Source organism: Pinus tabuliformis, chromosome 2_1 (assembly GCF_031772625.1).
Source record: "Pinus tabuliformis cultivar Carrire ecotype Pingquan chromosome 2_1, CPIR1, whole genome shotgun sequence".
NCBI lineage: Eukaryota > Viridiplantae > Streptophyta > Pinopsida > Pinales > Pinaceae > Pinus > Pinus tabuliformis.
Genome location: NC_142299.1, coordinates 585,505,527 through 585,525,182, shown reverse-complemented (window position 1 = coordinate 585,525,182; position 19,656 = coordinate 585,505,527).

Genomic DNA, 19,656 nt, shown 5'->3' with positions numbered 1-19,656 from the left:
TTTGTGTGATTGAGGGAAGGAGATGATTCTCAAATAAAATATATCACATACATAAAACAAAGCGAAAATAAAATAACTACTTCCCTTTAACTTTAGACTGTGTGATCAATCAAACAAAAAATGGTTTTTGTTTGTTTTTTTCATACGATAAAAGATCATATGAAGACTTATTCGTTCTTTCCACTCTCAAACTAACTAGGCCTTACGAATATATCCTCTAATGGGTTCTAGCAACATCCCGAAAGAACTCGCGACACCTTCTAGTAGCCGAAGAATTGACCAAGGTAACAGATGAGGCTTTGGTGTTGCTTGCACCTCCACCTATAGGGATGGATGACCTAGATTTTGGATATTAAAGAACCTCCTTCCCATTTGATAATTTGATTCTTTAGCTTCTTGTTAGTCAGTTACTAGTTACAAGCACTAGATGGGTCAGGTAGCCCCAAATAGTACCACACGTACTAGACCTAAGCGGAACCCCCTCTAAATCGGGTCTCTTCCATGCTCGGGTATTATTTTCCGTGGGATGATTAAAGGATTCTAAGCTACCTAAAAAGTCAACTTCTATGTCTCAAAGATGTAACATGACCATGGCAGCTTATGGGATGCCTACCCCCAATGGTATTACCTTGAACTATAAATTCTTTGGTGTCCCCTGTGGGGAATTTAGTTGGTTCAGGTTATGGTTTCTTTTAAGGGTCTTAGTTTTCTTCATGATGTGAGATGTAAGCTAAAATACACTAAGTATGAAAAGCTCTAGAAACTGGATGCCTTCGAATACAAAGGTTATCGAATCTTAGTGTCTGAAGTGTAATTGTGTGCAAGTGATCAAGTGAGCATGAAAAGTGTGAGAAGATGTGGATATTCTGTGATCCGTTACAATAGCCTCCTAATTACACTAGATTTCAATTGTTCCTTGCATGAAAAAGAAATGATATGCGGAGAATGGGCCACTTGCTCTTTCTCCTATTACACTATGTGTGACTAAAAGGAGGTAGAAAACACAAGTGCGTTAAGAAGACTTTCATATGCTAGCCCATGTCCGCCTAAAAGACGCAAGGGAAGAAGAGATTACTTGCTTTATATAATGACACTTGGTCTTGGTCCCAAAACTAATGAAATGAAAAAATGCATTGGTTAGTAGCAATATTTGTGGATCATAGGCACTTACTCCTTTACTAATTATGCTATGTGATTTGCAAAAACAAGCAAAATAGATTGAAAATTATGTGTCAAAATTTGACCACTTACTTTTCCCCTTAAGTAAGTTATATGAGAATTGCAAATAAAAGTAAATATAATCTAATTACCCAACTAATTATGATTAATAGAGGAATTAATTAATCTATACTGACTGGAAAAAAACTGCAGAGGTGAAGGCAATTCACTAAAGGCTTCCAATCACCTGAAAAAAGTGAAATTACAAGGAAATCTTAGCTTTCTGGAAACCACACAGTATTATTTATGCACCGACGCAAGCATGCGTCTATCTGAGAAAAATATGTGCGGTTGAAAATAAACTGCGAACTAGCAAGCTTCTTGGCCAACAACAGGTCCAAAAGGTCCTACAAAAATTCTAGAGAGATGTTGAACGACTTGTAAGTTGATTACGTAGAGATAAGGTCTTGTAAGCACAACCAATTATATGAAAGAAAAGAAACGAGTGGAGTCGTGAATCTTGTTGTAGTGTTTTTATAGCATTGGTGTACCAAAATATACCTTCTTAGCAGTAGGTTGTTCCCTGCAAAGAAAACAAGCATTTTGGTTGTTGTCAATGGACAAGTATGAAGAAACAAAGTATTTCAAATGGTGGATACAATACATACACAAACATAAACTAAAACAAAGAGATGAACACATAAATAATGCTTAATGAAGCAAAAAGTCAACATAATTATGGAAAATGGCTCCCTTTATTCACTATTGGTGGTAGGAAATGAATACAAATAGTAGAATACTAAACTTGAAGAGAAATTTTTGAGAAATGGTGCTAAAAAGTCCTAAGAAAGGTGGTTATTTTCTTCACTCTATTTGAAAGCTTCTCCTGTCTATCCAAGAAGTATAAACACTCTCTCAATGGTGAAATCTTGTCCACACTAGAGTGATGGATTGATAAGAAGCAATTCTTCCAACACAATGTTGTTCTACTTCTTCTACTTTAATAATTAAATGAAGGTTTGCTTTGATAGCAATTTGGCCAGCACAACATTGTCTCATGTTTTGGTTCTCCCATGGCTTGTTTATATAGAATTTTTTGTATACATCTTCCCTCTCATGTTTCATGAATGATAATAACTTATGAGTAGGACAAGATGATTCCATTGAGGGCTGCATATCTTCAAGTCAACTCGAATTTGGTTGCCCTTGACTAAAATCTTGTCAGGGAATCGTCTTCCAAGTGTGGGAAGTGGTCCAAAATTGTTGAGTTGACCATTCCTTTGACCGCGCGAATTTTAAAGAAAATATCGTGCGTAGTGTGGAGATTGAAGAAAAAGACACATTCACATCAATATTTATATTCCATATACATTGGACCTTAGGAGAAATTAAATTTTTTGATCTTTAAAATGTCTTCAACTGTAAAATCTTCACTTGAGCATTTTGCAAGACGATTTTGGGTGTCTTTTGGATTGTACAAATAGGTGTAAAAATTTCTCGTGTTAACAATAACGAACCTCATGCATTATATCCTACTTGTGATGATTCATAACGGTCACAAGGATAATTTGGATCAAGGTTTTGTATAGTCCCAATGGAAAATTGTGCATTTCAAACCATTCCTAGGAACATATACCTTTGCTCCACAAATTTTATTGGCCATCTCAATCTTTTTTGGTTTGGGGGTTTTCTTGGAGCTAAGCATTACTTCCCCTTTGCATGGAACTGTTAGTTCTCTTGTAACCAAATCAGGATCTAGATAAACCCCTTCCAAAAGAGTATCAATTTCATGGCCGGGACATCACAATTAACAATGGAATTATATATGTCATGATTTTCAAAATTGAACTATCTGAAAACAAAATCATACACTTATGTTGCCCTCAAGATATTTGGCATGCCTCTCAATCGATTATTTTTCTCTCTCCATGGATAAACATACTTGGAAAATTTTCATTATGAACTTATCTTGGTAACTCCCTATTTCAATTACTTCCATCGTTGAGGATGCCTCTATTTCAACTGCTACTATGGTAGAGGGAATCCCTATTTAAACTCCAACCATGGTTGTTTGGGTCCATATATAAAATCATACAAAACAAGTCCGTTCATGACAATTTTGTACATCTGCTTTATTAGCCAAGAATTATGTTTGACTATGCATACTGAAAATGCATGCTTAAGTGAGCTTTTCTAAATGGATTTCAGGTTTATGGGTTAATGAACTGAGTTTGATACTTGATACCCTATATCATATAAAGTGCATACTTTTTTTAATAATGGCATTCATAAAGAGTAATAAATTGAATACAATTTTATAAGGCACTTTAACTCACATATAAACACATGCGTTCAATCTCAAACATGGATAAGAAAGATATCTTGCATGCATTTTAGATCAATAATTGGTGTGGGATATTTACAAGTACTTCTAATTCAGATTACATGTCTTGGGCATACCTACTTTTTCCTAGGTCTTCATTTTTTAGCTCTTGGCATACATTTTCCTTAATTATGGAAATAAGCACAATTCTATTTCAAGCACAGTAGAGTGTAGAAGTGGATTCATGGCACAAGATCAAAAGGGCTTACTTATAATTGAATATAGAATTTGAATCTTCAAAATGTTATGGCCTTGATGAGAATTTAAGGAATTCTTGTGTGCATTTACTTTCAATATGAAAAATATATTTAAAGACCAATTTTGAATGCAAAGTGTGTCCATTTAAAGATGAATCAAGGAAATGCAAGACAAGAGTTATATAACTATCATGGAAAATTATAGAATAAAAGGATATTTTCCTTCTACATTCATGTAAAAGTTTTGGTATGTAATGATTTTTTTAGTCATCATGAACTTTGCACATTGTGTATGAGAATCATGAAAATTGGATTTCCATTTTTAAAGGGAATAGCCACCCAAGTTTGTGGTGTTTCAAGTCTCAGTGGATTTATCCATTAGATTGAATTCCCTTCATGGGTTCCAAGTTGGATATGTGAGTGTTGATCCATTTTACTAGAATTTATTTGCAATGGTGACTTTTTTGTTCGATTTGGACCTGAAATCACAATTGGTATGTATTAATATATGTTTGTTATATTGATATCACTGCTAGTTTGTATTAATGTATGCTTGTTTTGCTATTCAAATCAATGTCTATTTAGCCCTAGATGGGTTGAAAATATTGACAGAGAGGGGGAATGGAAATCCGTTGCCCTACCTAGCATGTACATAAGGAACTGAGTCGTCAACCCCACATGAGTTAAGTGATGAGTGTCCTCAGACTGAGTAACTAGGTGGTGTGTGGATTGTAGTTTATGTTGATGTTCCATATTTCTATGGTTAAATTTATGTAGCCATAGTATCTCAGGACAATACAATAGATATAATGTGTTTATTGTATTACCTTTTTTGTTTTTTGATATCTTAGACCTCCATTAGGAGGATTCTACTTTTGTTATGGTCAGGTCTCCCTAGCGAGAGACTGGCATGGACTACTTGTTTCACAATGTAATTTTCAGTTCTTCTAATTAATAGAATTTTCACCTTACAAAAAAAAAATCAATGTCGATTTAGGATGGGTCGGGTTCCTAATGACACTTAGTATTACAACAAGAATGTTGGAACTCTTGAGGGCTCAAATTTGATTATCAATTCAGGGTCCATACAAACTTAAGAGGGGTCGATATTATATGTGCATTAGACACCTTCCTCTTCCTAGTCTAAGTCCCTAGGATGCAAGTGAAAGAAGGCAATGAAACACTCAAGTGAGTAGTGAATTAGTCAAGCTGCTAGTCCTAAGATTGCAGAAATAAAATGAAAACAAAGCAAAGCTAATCTATCTTATTGGAAAGGAAATGTCAGTAAAGGAAATATATTCTACTTAATGCAAAAATGTAAAGAACACATCTTAAATTACATTTGCAGTAGGGAAACACTCCACTAATCTACTTTTTCGGTAAAGAAATCACACCTTGCTGAAAGTAAATTGCGGGAAAGGGAATCTAATCTAGTTGTAGAAATTAACATTCAAGAAGAAAGCAATGAAAAATCTAAATGACGACCTAACCAAGCCTCAACTAAACCAAAGTTGTATCAAAGTATTCATGGGCTATTCTAAGACATAAATCTACATCTACCATAAATTTGGAATGAATCTTGGCAAGGGAAGAGCTTGAAAACAAACTACTAAAGGAAACTATGTTTTGCTATAGGAAACTTCCAACAAGCCTACTTGTGAAGCTTACCTGCCAAATTCCTAAGTTAACAAAGTGAAAAATGTTGTGGGGTAAATTTTTTAATTAATTTTAATGTTTTCATACTTCAATCCAAGTGGAATCAACTCAAAATAGCTTCATCAACATGTGCTAAAATTTAACAAAAATTACTAGTAAAACTAGAAATTTTAGAAGAGTAAACTAGTAAGCTAATCTAACAAATGCCTAATCTAATAAACTTCAAATGACATGGGGTCAATTTTATATTTAATTTTAATGTTTCCAGGCTTTAATCCAAGTGGAATAATCTCAAAATAGCTTCATTAACACATGCTAAAATTCAACATAAATTTACTACTAAAACAGTGAACTAGTAAGATAATCTAAGTAATCCAATAATGAAAATGTCTTTCCTAAGTTATGCTAATTATGCATAACACTATTCATTATCTAAATAAACTAAAAATAAACTCATTCCAATCATTTAATAAATATAACCTACAGAAAATGAAGCACGAACACTAAGTGCATAAATAGACAATGTAGATAAATAATAAAATGTTGAAAAGATGTTAAAATAAATGGTACAACAGAGCTCTGAGGCTCTTGGGATGGCCAAACCCAAGGATACTAAGAGTCCTATGAAGGAAACCAAGGATTAAAATCTAAAAATAAAACTATATTTCTTTATTGTACACAAGTCAAGTAGATCATTGTTGGAAATGAAATTAGAACTACTGAATAACCAATGTTCTTCTCAAAAACACCAAAAAAACTTTTTCTCTAGAGGCTACTTCAAATTAGTACTTATACAAATTGATGGGGAAGTAACCTCCTTGAAAGGAGGGTTTCTTTCCCCTACAAAATCCCTCAAAAAGTGGATTTAGTCCCCAACAACAGGAATCTTCATTAAATGTTGAGTTATGGCTTCTCCCATAGCAGGGAACACATCCCTAGATTTTCTCAAACAGTGGATCTTTAAAATCTATTCAATAATTTCATACTATTTTATTTATTTATTATCTAATCTTGGTCCATCTTGTAGCAGGGAGTAGGTCCCTAAATTCTCTCATTCTGTAGATCTTCAGAATCTACACAATACTATCACAATATGATGCAAAATAAATAATATTATACACATAATAAACAAATCATCTCTAAAACTTCCTTATAACACATTAAAGTTGAAAAATACATTATTAAGTGTAGAAAGAAAGGTTTAATATGCATAGGAAAAATTAGATGGACCTTAATTTGTATCTAATTTGGAGGCCCATTAGTTCTAATATTGGTATTAGGCACTCATGATGTGATAAATTTCTATAGGGTCATGCGAAAATCTGGCATAAGTGGACAACCAATGTAGATTCATGAGTTGAAAAATGGTTTCCCATCTAGGGGTAACAATATAAAGGGATGCTGCGTTTATTTTATGCCACAAAAATCCATTATTTCACATTTGTAGCGCATAAGTGTTCTATACTTAAATTTGTATTAAATAGGGGTTCTTATATTTAGTTATAAATTAGAGTAATGAACTAAATGGTACAAAATGATGAGAAAACTCAAAATATTTAAGTCTTAACTTTTTAGCACATTGGAAATTACAGTGTGGAATAAATGACATTCAAACCATCATGATTCTCAAAGTAGATTTGGCCCTATATCAAGCTGAGATTATGCTAGAAGTAAGAATTCCACCTATGGGAGGGGAAATTTGCCTACATAACTTTACCCTTAGATTTTTGGTTAATTTTTAAATTACCTAAATTGTTATTTTTTCAAGAAAAAATAAAATGTAAAATTTTAAACTTTGGCTTATCGAAAAAATCAAGTGTTGGATATCGAACTCCACTAAACACCACTGCCTGGAGCACAAGCTTCTACTTTACAAGGCTTGATCTTATTAACTATGTAGTATTTGATATATTCATTAGCTAAATATACAAATCTTATTAAAAAAATGTTTTAAACAACAAAATATCACATTCTTTCTTAAAATTGTTTTCTCCGTGAAAAAATTTATTTAGTCTATAAGTTAGCATATCCATATATATATATATATATATATATATATATGGTAAACATCTATAGACATCAAAACACTTACTCATAATACATCTCACACACCCAAGATTAAAAAAATCACTAAAATTCACTATATTATTATTATTAATTATGCCTATGGGTGCGTTTATTTTGGAACATGGCTTTCACAATTTTGATTTAATTATCAATAATTATTAAGTGGATGGTAGAGATTCAACCTCCATGAAATATTATAAAATATTCATAATATTTACATGAATCAAAAGTTGAAATTTATATCCAAAGTAGCTATGCCCTTTTTGGTTTTCCAATTAAATTAATTAATTAAAAAAAAATCATATGAACAAGTGTCATATGAAGTGAGTTATGGTTTTTTGGACTAGTGGTATTGATAAGCCATAGTATTGTAACAAAGCCTATTTACACATTAAGAACCTCCATGGTAAAATGGGGTGAATCTCAATGGTTAAAAATATTTTTCCATTTTTACCAACCATTTAATTTAGATGGTTGTACTAGTTATAAGAATAACTAGCAATTGCACTAGATGTTGCAAAGGAAACACCGTAAGGCATAAATTGGGGATGAATCGTGACATATAAAAATCCATTATGCATGTGCATACTTTGTCATTACTTCATCCTCTTGGATCTGACGACCCAAATCATTGCATATTTTGGGAGCTCTGGAGGTGATATCAACCTCTTTCCCATTTGCAAACTACTACACCACTAGATATGCCTCCCTACATTAGTGGTTGGCTAATTGATAAGCCATAACATTCAAATGTTGAAGACGAAAACTTGCAAACATAAGCACAAGAATATTGATTCCCAAAACATTCTTATGTTTCTAAGCAAATTCCTTTTATAAGATTTTACTTAAGATGAGATCTGATTAGTTGATTAGTTGTTTTGGCAAAGTCAACACTAACTAAGAAATAATATAAATCGAAAATGCATAGTGCTCAAGAATAACCATGCCTTCATTATCCTACAACTAACTATTAAGACTAACTATAAATGATTTTGAGATGTGGCACATTAGTTCTTCATGCATAGTGCTCAAGATTAACCATGCCTTCATTATCCTACAACTAACTATTAAGACTAGCTATAAATGATTTCGATATGTGGCACATTAGTTCTTCACTTTTTTAGAAAAGTAGATGGGCTTGAGTTTATGATGTCACTTCTCCTTAAAACACAATTTATCTAGATAAAATTAGACTCAGTCACCTATGTAAAATTGTACAGACAGTTGATGTCTATGGCGAGGGAGTGTGAAGAGCATCAGTTGATGTCTATGGTGAGGGAGTGTGAAGAGCATCAGATACTTGGGAATGGATGTGATCCAATTTATAAACAAAGGAGGATGCCCTGTGTTGCTTCTTGCATTGGTGATGGTCTTGCGTTGGGGAATGGATGCGATCCAATTTCTAAACAAAGGAGGATGCCCTGTGTTGCTTCTTACATTGGTGATGGTATTGCGTTGGTGATGGGAGACGACACGTTGGTGATGGTGGATTATTATAAATACAATCTTATTCTTTTAATACAAAGTCTTTTAAAAGAAAATATATAATGAAAATAACTATATTTAAAACAAAATTTATTTTTCAATTTTGTAATTCCATGCACATACCAACCATCACTTTTGTCTCCTAAGCACTATTAAAAAAAAACAAAGAATTTTAAAAATATAATAAATAACAACTCATTATTTGCCCAAAAATAATTCTACTATTATACTAAATATTAAAAATATTTACTTAAAAATATAATATCAAAAAAATTATTAAAATATTTAATTAGGATTATTATATTTCTACTCACAATTTTAACCTTTCTCAACTTAAATGCAAGTAATTTTCCTTTAACTAACACTCATTCTCTTGAGCAAGTAACTTCACTTTTATTGAATATAATGTAGTTATTTAAACATATATAACAATTAAAGTATAAAAAGTTATCTAAAACCATTTTTATTTCTACTTAGTAACATTTACAAAATTAGAAATATATATATATATATATATATATATATACATATCTCGAATACTTTTTTTTAGAGTTGCCACCTATTAATACCTAAAACAATTTTAAAACATAAAAAAAAAAAAAAAAATCCAAATCATTTTTATTTCTATTTCTATACTCAAAACCAACACATTCTCTATTTACTCTTCTGTTCATGTCTTTGATGGGTTGTTCACCTCTTTTATTGCCAAATTTCAATTGCTCCAGTTATAAACCCAAACATATAGCAAAACAAAAGCAAGATTGTGAACAACCAATTTCTAAACAAAGGAGGATGCCTTGTGTTGCTTCTTGCATTGGTGAATGCGATCCAATTTCTAAACAAAGGAGGATGCCTTGTGTTGCTTCTTGCATTGGTGATGGTATTGCCTTGGTGATGGGAGGTGGGAGGTGATGGGAGATGACATGTTGGTGATGGTGGATTATTATAAATACAGTCTTATTTTTTTAATACAAGGTCTTTTAAAATAAAATATATAATGAAAATAATTGTTTTTAAAACAAAATTTATTTTTCAATTTTGTAATTCCATGCACATACCAACCAACACTTTTGTCTCATAAACACTATTAAAAAAAAACAAACAATTTTAAAAATATAATAAATAACTCATTATTTACCGAAAAAAATTCTACTATTATACTAAATATTAAAAATATAATATCAAAAAATTTATTAAAATATTTAATTAGGATTATTATATTTCTACTCACAATTTTAACCTTTCTCACCTTGAATGCAAGTAATTTTCCTTTAACTAACACTCATTCTCTTGAGCAAGTAACTTCACTTTTGTTGAATATAATGTAGTTATTAAAACTTATATAACAATTAAAGTATAAAAAGTTATCTAAAACCATTTTTATTTCTACTTGGTAACATTTACTCTATATATCCAAATAATTTTTTTAGAGTTGCCACCTATTAATACCTAAAACAATTTTAAAACATAAAAAATATATTTCCAAATCATTTTTATCTCCATTTCTATACTCAAAACCAACACATTCTCTCTTCACTCTTCTGTTCACATCTTTGATGGGTTGTTCACCTCTTTTATTGCCAAATTTCAACTTCTCCACTTATAAACCCAAACATATAGCGAAACAAAAGCAAGAGTGTGAACAACCAATTTCTAAACAAAGGAGGATGCCTCTGTTGCTTCTTGCATTGGTGAATGCGAACCAGTTTCTAAACAAAGGAGGATGCCCTGTGTTGCTCCTTGCATTGGTAGCCCTGTGTTGCTTCTTGCATTGGTGATGGTATTGTGTTGGTGATGGGAGGTGGGATGTGATGGGAGATGACACGTTGGCGATGGTGGATTATTATAAATACAATCTTGTTTTTTTAATACAACGTCTTTTAAAATGAAATATATAATGAAAATAACTATTTTTAAAACAAAATTTATTTTTCAATTTTGTAATTCCATGCACATACCAACCAACACTTTTGTCTCCTAAACACTATTAAAAAAAACAAACAATTTTAAAAATATAATAGATAACTCATTATTTGCTGAAAAAAATTCTACTATTATACTAAATATTAATATAATATCAAAAAAATTATTAAAATATTTAATTAGGATTATTATATTTCTACTCACAATTTTAACCTTTCTCAACTTGAATGCAAGTAATTTTCCTTTAACTAAGGCTCATTCTCATGAGCAAGTAACTTCACTTTTATTGAATATAATGTAGTTATTTAAACATATATAACAATTAAAGTAGAAAAAATTATCTAAAACCATTTTTATTTCTACTTAGTAACATTTACAAAATTAAAAAACAAAAATATATCTCCAATTAATTTTTTTTAGAGTTGCCACCTATTAATACCTAAAACAATTTTAAAACATAAAAAATATATTTCCAAATCATTTTTATTTCCATTTCTATACTCAAAACCAACACATTCTCTATTCACTCTATGTTCACCTCTTTGATGGGTTGTTCACCTCTTTTATTGCCAAATTTCCATTTTTCCACTTATAAACCCAAACTTATAGTTTGATGTGATCCAATTTCTAAACAAACGAGGATGCCCTATGTTGCTTCTTGCATTGGTGATGGTATTGCGTTGGTGATGGGCGGTGGGAGGTGATGGGAGATGACACATTGGTGATGGTGGATTATTATAAATAAAATCTCATTTTTTTAATACAAGGTCTTTTAAAATAAAATATATAATGAAAATAACTATTTTTAAAACAAAATTTATTTTTCAATTTTGTAATTCCATGCACATACTAACCAACACTTTTGTCTCCTAAACACTATTAAAAAAAGCAAACAAATTTAAAAATATAATAAATAACTCATTATTTGCCAAAAAAAATTCTACTATGATACTAAATATTAAAAATATAATATCAAAAAATTTATTAAAATATTTAATTAGGATTATTATATTTCTACTCACAATTTTAACCTTTCTCAACTTGAAACAATTTAAAAACATCAAAAATATATTTCGAGATCATTTTTATTTCCATTTCTATACTCAAAACCAACACATTCTTTGTTCACTCTATGTTCACCTCTTTTATTGCCAAATTTCCATTTCTCCATTTATAAACCCAAATGTATAGTGAAACAAAAGCAAGAGTGTGCACACATTCATCATATGATTACCTAGATGGCTCTGCTGGAAAAACGACTCATCTCGATCGGATGCCCTGGGCCTTGAGTAGGCTTTTCCAACCATTGGCCTTTGCTTGCTCATATGTTGTATTAACATCAACACTGGAATTGACAATAAGACGGTATGCTAACGTATTGTAACATCCCTACTAGGTAACTATTCATAATTAACAGTTATGAACTGATCCTTAACTTTCGGAACTGATTCTTGATATTAGAATTACTTTCAGTTAACGCATTTAAAAAAGACAGCGTCGGATAAGCAGCGGGGTTGGTTTTGATTATAGAAAACCGTAGCGTAAAACACCGCCTGTCACGCCAGTCGTAATAAAAGGCGGAAGTTTCTCGTTGCGAGGGCAAGAAAGAGTGGGGCAACTTAATGGAGGAATTTTTAGGTTTACGCTCGCTGCTCAACCGGAAAAAGGGTATCATCCCTACCAGAATGTGATGAGATCGAAGATGGGAGGTGAAGGTTAGAAAGGGTATGGCAGTTCTACATTCGGGGAGGAGCATCTCGATGGAGTGCTCAGGTTCATGTGGTGCAACCATTGGCTGTAACTACATCCTTGCGTTCGAGTTGCAGAAGGCCAGTTAATCTAGAAACTCTACTTTCCTGAACATTATGTCGCCACTTTCGATTCTGTGATCCATTACTTATGTCTGCAACGTAATGATAGGGAATACATGTTAGCAGAGTTGGGTTTGTTACCCTTGTGTGCCATGCCGATTTCTGCAACATGGACGCATCCTGGAGGTTGTTTTCCTCTACTAACATCCTCGGAAACGCGGCGAGTACCTCCTTGAGGTTCGATGAGACTTGGGTTGAGGTTTTTTCCGGCTTCATCCTTCCACGGGCCACATGATATTTTAAGATTCCAAACCAGACAAATATTGCTGAGTCCAAACCCAAAATGAGAGGTAGCTTCTCTCGGCAGTTTGCCTGAAAATTAGAAACGCAGAGCCATGGAATGGTTCTTCCTCTGCAAAACCGGTAAGTTCTCATGCGCCTTTGACTTTGAAATGAACTGCTGGTACAAGATTTCCAGCCCTTCAATCCCGCGGATGTCTATTATTACTGCCGCAGGCAGCGTTTTATGTTTGGGAAATCTCGTTACAGAGTGCATACTTCAGGTTTGAGTTCTATGCAAGTTATATGCATGTTAGCCAAACTATGTGTTCTATGCATGTTATATGCATGATTAGTAAAACTATGTGTTCTATGCATGTTATATGCATGTTAGCAAAACTATGATAAACTGTTGAAAAATAACTTTGTGAAAGGGATACATGCGCAAGGGCGCACAACAATGGTTATTTACTTGTGTATGTATACATAAGCATGGTGTTATATGTTTTTAAAAAGGGAATACAGACTTGCAATACTAATGAAAGATCTCTTTAGAGGTTGATTAATGTTTGAATAATATTGTAACTAATCTTGTTGCCAAGATTGTTGATGACTGCATTGACAGGAAACGATGGCAGATGGTGCTAAAGGAAAGTGTTGTTTAACATTATGGCAGGAAAAAGGATTATTTCTCCATGCGGATAAGTTCGAGTTGCAGGAACATACATTGTTAGAACAACCATGCCACAAGGATTATTGTATGTGGCGGTATGTAAGTGAAAGATTTACATGGAAATTGTATTAGCTTGTAGCTAGTTATGTGATAACTTAATGATAACTTATTGTAATGATTTTATAACAATGGTTAAGGGATGGAATCCCTTATAAGCCATTGAGTGAGGGGTGAAATCCCTCACGAGCGTTTAATAAGAAGATTAAACGTTTGCTGGTTTTCACCCTACGGGGTTTCCAGGGTATATCCGTGTTCTATGGTGTGAATGATGTGATTGCCTTATGTGTCCGTTGATGATGATGGTCCTTAATGATGATGGTTCTTTATTTGATGTGACAACCATAATGTCTTAGTACTTGATTATCTAACATGGTTAAGGATATCAAGAAATGAATGCATGGATTCATTACACAGTTTATGTTATTACAATGATGGTTAAAGGTCATGCCATGGTTATGAAACTTATTGTCTTGATGGCAATTTATTTGATGTGTTAATGAACACTATGTTTAATGGTAATGATGATTGTGGAGTAATGAATTGGTTATTTACTTGTGTTAATTTGTAAAGAAAAATTCTAATTCCCTACTTTTACATGCGAGGTTACCGGGGTATGTGACACGTATGCTAGCGATTTGTTATTTTCAAACCTGTGTCATGTTGTTGTCACACTGGAGGGCTTCCCCTAAGCTTGCCCCCTTGGCTACACTGTGAAAAGCATTCGATGGGAACTCTTTCAAGCCGCATGGAATCATCCCGACCTTCCCAGTCGAGTTAGGTGGTAAGACGGTATCAGTAGAAGTGGAAGCGGTAGATGCTCCTCTGGGTTATAACCTTCTACTAGGATGGAGTTGGGTAAACGAGATGAAGGACGCCATGTATTTAGTCTTTCCAGTGCTCAAGTTCCCTCATCAGGGAAAAGCAGTCCATCAAGAACTACTCTCTGCTGAAGCTATTCAACCTGTATTTGAATTCACAAATAATACAAAGGTCAAAATGACACCCTACCAAGCAAAGAAACAACATACGAATATAAAATATATAGTAGTCTAAAAATGATTAATTTTTCTGTTTCATTTCAATCTTTATCAATGTCAGACGGTGGCATATCCGTTAATCCCTCTGAAATCTTGAAGCTTGGAGTACCGAAATTCGGTGTTGCAGTTGCTGTGTCATTTACTGTAATGTAGTCGAGCGCAGAGTCGATTCCAGCACCTTGAATTGCTGTAACGAATTGTTGTAACTGCCTCGCCTCAGCCAAAACTAGAAAAATAATGAAGAACTAGGCTTATAGCCATATTTAAATCGTAGCAAGGTGAAGATGGTCTGTTAGTAAAAGGACAGGTATCATAGTTCCAAACCGCATCGTAATCGTCGGAGGCGGTTAGTGCCTGATTCTTGCCGGAGTTTCCATGGCTTGTGATGATCCAACGTCATAAAGTTTTTTAATATTCTAACATAAAAATCGATGGCTCACAACTGGACACGTTGAAACTTGAGGGAATTGGTCACAGAGGGAAACGCCTTACGGCGTAATTAATATATGAGTTAAACACATACATTTGAAAAAACATTCAACAAAATTCTTAACCATGGAGATTCACCCTCACTTTTCTATGTAGATTCTTAACATGTAAATAGGCTTTGTTACAATACAATGGGCCAATACCATGGCTTACTAATGCCACATGCCCAAAAAACCATCACACATATTCATATTTTAACTAGAAACTATAAAAATTAACTATATTATTATTATTATTATTATTATTATGATTTACGCGTCTCTATTTGGAATAGAGATTCCACAATTTTAATTTAATTATCAATAATTATTAGGTGGATGGTAGGGATTTAAATTCCATAGAATATTTTAAAATATTCTTAATAGTATATACAAATCAATGTTTGAGATTTATGTCCAAAGTAATTATCTCCTTTGAACCATTTTAATTAAATTCATTAATTAAAAAAAAAAGGTTATACGAGCAAATATCATGAAATGAGTTATAATTTTTTTGAGCATTTGGTATTGATAAGCCTATTTACAGATTAAGAATCCCATGATAAAGTGGAGGTGAATCTTTATAGTTAATAATCTTGTTATATGTTTCTTTAAACTATATATATGTTTAACTTATATATATTGATTCTTTTTATCATTAATAATAATAATAATAGCAATAACTTTAAATAAAATCATAATTTAGTTATTTTATTTTTATAATTATGTTGATAGACATGTCTATTTTGGAATAAGTTTATGGAATTTTAATTTAATTATCAATAATTATTAGGTGGAGGGTAGGGATTTAACCTCCACAAAATATTCTAGAATATTCTTATTAGTATACACAAATTAAAGGTTGAGATTTATCTCCAAAGTAGTTATGTATTTTTTTGCCCTTTCCATTAAATTAATTGATTAAGAAAAAATGTCATATGAACAAAGTGTCATATAGAGTTGTGGTTTTTTGGTCATGTTATATTGATAACCTATGGTATTGGTCTATGCTATTGTAACAAAACCTAAATTTATAGATTAAAAATCTACCTGATAAATTGGAGGTATCATGGTCAATCTCAATGTGAGATGTATTGAAGTGTGTGTTTTGATGCTTATTATGAATTGATGCAAATTGGAATTTACTAGCCATTTAATTTATATGACTGTGGTAGTTTTAGTAACGTGAGATGTATGATAAAGCACATGTTTTGGTGTCTCTCTCAAGATTTGTTTGTTGATAAATATTACTTTAGCATTGACAAATGCAAATTATGATGTTTAATTTTAAAAAACACATATTTATTTTTCAAAATTATTAAAAAAAATTATTATCAAACATTTGATTGGACCAACTTAAAGGTCTTATTACAACATTTACACAATACAATGTCATGTGGATAAATGTCTCATATTTTTCTACCATAATTTATGGATATAGTTGCAACATTTATGTCATGTTTTTAGATATTTGTGTAGTTATTTTTCATTGTAAACTTCAAAGTAAAACCACACAAAAATAAAATCCTTGAATACTCACATAAATAACATATTTATCATCACTTACTACTAACATAATTCAAGCAATTATTTGCATAAGAAACATATAGGAACAAGATGTAAATAATATACTTACTAGGAGTTACTGGCTAGCATTATTTCTATTTTCTTGAGCACTTTAATAAGTAGGAGTAAAAATGCAAATTACAGGACTTACTAGTGGTAAATTTGAACATTTTCTGAAAGAATAGTTTGTAATTTGCTTGTTATAAACTGATGTGTATCACTATCAGATGCCTATCGATATTTATCGACCATTTAATTTATATGGTTATGAATATTCATCCCCACTTTACCATGAAGATTCTTAATAAGTAAATAAACTTTGTTACAATTTTTTTTATTGAACAATTTATTTTTTTGGCAACTAGGCTGTATTGTGAATTGTGCCACCTTCAACCCACGACCGTGGGTGACCAACTAGAGATTTGAACATAGGACCTTCTGCTCATATTTCCTCTACATTTTTATAGGCTTGTGAATTGAACTCCCCAAAAACTTTTTGATTAATCAATTTAATTAAAAAACATGAAAAACATCTTTGATTTATGACTATTATTAAGAAAAATTCTAGAATAGTTCATAGAAATTAATCTCTACTTTTTATCTAATAATTAATTAAAATTAAAATTTTAAAAATAAATTTATTTATAAAAATAAAAATAAACACATTTATTAAAATAATTAAATTTTAATTAATTAATTAATTTAAATAAAAATAAAAATTCATATCAATAATAAATGAAAAAAATAAATTTAGACCTTTTAAAAAAAATCAATTTAAACCTATACAAACTTGAGTAAAACACACACCATCAATTGGTAAGACAAAAATATGATATGTACAATTGTTACATCGACATCAATCTTTGAAGATTCACATTATAAATAATAAGGATGTATGGAAGTTTAAGTCTCAATTTAAAAAAATACAAATATTAGATATGATATGTACAATTGTTACATCGACATCAATCTTTGAAGATTCACATTATAAATAATAAGGATGTATGGAAGTTTAAGTCTCAATTTAAAAAAATACAAATATTAGATATGGAATAAGTTTAGATGTGTAATTATAATGCTCGTTGATGTTGAAATTTGAAAGATAAGATATTTTGTTTATTAAATGTCATATTTATTTATAAAAATAAAAATAAAAATATTATGATATTTTTGTTTAATTTTTTATTTATAAAAATAAATATTATTAATATATTAATATTATTATTTTATGTAAATTTCAAAATTTATTAGTGGTAAATTTGCATATTTTAGTTTGTAATTTTCTTGTTATGGATCGATGTGTATTACTAACAGATGTTTATCAACTTTTATTAACCATTTAATTATATGATTATGAAGATTCATCCTCACTTTAACATGAAGATTCTTAATATGTAAATAGATTTTGTTACATTTTTTTTATTGAACAAATTATTTTTTTGGCAACTAGGTTAGTATTGTGAATTGTGCCACCTTCAACCCATGACCATAGCCCTGTGAATTGAGCTTTCCAAAAATGAATTGGATTAATCAATTTAATTTAAAAATAAAACATAATTATAATTACATCTTTGATTTATGACTATTATTAAAAAACTTCTAAAATAGTTTATGGAGATTAAATCTTTATCTACGATCTAATAATTAATTAAAATTAAAATTTTAAAAATAGATATATTTAAAAATATATATATATATATATATAATATTATCAATAATTAATTAAAATTAAAATTTTAAAAATAAACATATTTATAAAAAAAAACGCATTTAATGAAATAATTAAATTTTAATTAATTAATTAATTTAAATAATAATAAAAAAATCATATCAATAATAAATGAAAAAATAAATTTAAACCATTTTTTTAAACCTATGCAAACTTGGCACACCATCAATTGGTGGGACAAAAATATGTATGTACAATTGTTACATCGACATCAATCTTTGAAGATTCACATTATAAATAATAAGGATGTACGGAAGGTTAAGTCTCAATTAAAAAAAATACAAATCTTAGATATGGAATAAGTTTAGATGTGTAATTATAATCCTCATTGATGTTGAAATTTGAAAGATGAGATATTTTGTTTATTAAATGTTATATTTATTTTTAAAAAATAAATATTATGATATTTTTTGTTTATTAAGTGTTATATTTATTTATAAAAATAAATATTATTAATATATTAATATTATTATTTTATGTAAATTTCAAGGTTTATTAGCGATAAATTTACATATTTTCTAAAAGAATAATTTGTAATTTGTCTGTTATAGACATGTATTACTATTTGATGTTTATCAATATTTATCAACCATTTAATTTATATGGTTATGAAGATTCACCTTATTTTACCATGAAGATTCTTAATATGTAAATAGACTTTGTTACAATTTTTTTATTGAACAATTTATTTTTTTGGCAACTAGGCTAGTATCGTGAATTGTGCCACCTTCAACCCACGACCATGGGTGACCAACAAGAAATTTGAACATGAAACTTTGTACTCATATTTACTCTAAATTTTTATAGGATTGTGAATTGAGTTCCCCAAAAAACTTTTTAATTAATAAATTTAATTAAAAAACATGAAAAACATAATTATAATTACATCTTTGATTTATAATTATTATTAAAAAAATTGTAGATGTGATACCCCCAGAATATTGTGAATATTTTATTTACCATAGTAAAAAAAAAAAACAAACTGAAGGATGATGGTTATTTGAATTAAATAATATTTTTAATTATTAGAAATGGAAATTGTTTTAAGCATCAAAAGAACTGGCAGCTTCCGAGGAGGGAAGTTGGAAAAGATAGTTGTTGGAAATGCAACCCTAACTACCTCCCCTAAGTGCGAGGCTCCAAGAAAAAGGAGTGAGGGGAGGAA